This window comes from Oryx dammah, unplaced genomic scaffold (assembly GCF_014754425.2).
Source record: "Oryx dammah isolate SB20612 unplaced genomic scaffold, SCBI_Odam_1.1 HiC_scaffold_4, whole genome shotgun sequence".
Taxonomy (NCBI): Eukaryota; Metazoa; Chordata; class Mammalia; order Artiodactyla; family Bovidae; genus Oryx; species Oryx dammah.
The window spans coordinates 67,887,115-67,888,351 of NW_024070188.1; positions in this window are offsets into that span (position 1 = coordinate 67,887,115).

Consider the following 1,237-nt stretch of genomic DNA (forward strand, 5'->3'; position numbering starts at 1 on the left):
CAAATACAACACAGGAAGAGATGCTTATGCCAAGTCACAAGAAAGCACAAAGATATTTTAACATGATCTTTTATCAGTGATTGAAGCCTGCCAAAGCATTACACACGACCCAGTGTACAGAGTCCAGTGTACAGACCAGTAACCATTGGATACTCTAGCAACTCAGATGCAATCATTTCCCACTAATTTCTCTAAACAAGGCTGTGATTCTAAAACCTTTCTGCATCCCACAACTTGCAGGATTATCTCATACACAAAGCAAACCTCTCAGCTGGCCTCTTAGACATGCTCCATCAGTATCAATCAATTGGATTCAATCGTTTGAAATGGAATAATACTTTAAGCCATGTCTACGTAGCTAGAGAATGTACGGTAAATGAGGAAGCAGGACACCTTATCACACATCCTCACTATCACTGCTTAACTGCTGTCAAAATCCCACAGCCTTCATGTCTGTGAGCCCACAATGGTGCTGGGGAGCTGGAGGTGCCCACGTCCAATCTTCAGTACTTCATTCAAACTGATTGTTCACCAAAGCAACGCCTAAGACCAAACATTTAGGAGAGACTACTCTATAACTCACCTGGTGGAAAGAGAATCAAAAAGATAATAATCAAAATGAAAATTTTCAGCGATGCTTAGGCATTTGGAATACTTATACATTCTTCAAAACAGCAAAGAACATATGTATATTGCATCCTTCCCTACTTATAGTTTTATTATTTTCTTGATCCTTTTAGTAGTAACTGTCTCTGGGTTAAAATACCCAGATACTATTTCTGGCTTTGGCTTTGTATCCCAGATACTCTCATTATTAATTTTCCCCCAAATTTCATCAATAATTTTATTTGACAACGTTTACCAAGAACTTAAGAGGTTTTAAGCTTCCCTGGGGGCTCAGTCAGTAAAGAGTTTGCCTGTAGTGCTGGAGACCCAAGTTCAATCTCTGGGTGGGGAAGATCCCCTGGAGAATTCCATGGACAGAGGAGCCTAGTGGGCTATAGTCCACGTGGTCACAAAGAGTCAGACACGACTGAGGGACTAACACCAAGAACTTACTTGACATAAGATGTGTGGCTGAACTTACGGGGTGGTACTCCCCAGAAAAAAAGCTCTCAGGTTTTTTTGTCTGCAAATAATCCCCAAGAAAATGACACGAAGACAATAAGTACAATGAAGTCCACTTGCAGAAAAGCTTAAAAAGCAGAAATGAATCATGACCAACAGCAAAAATGTA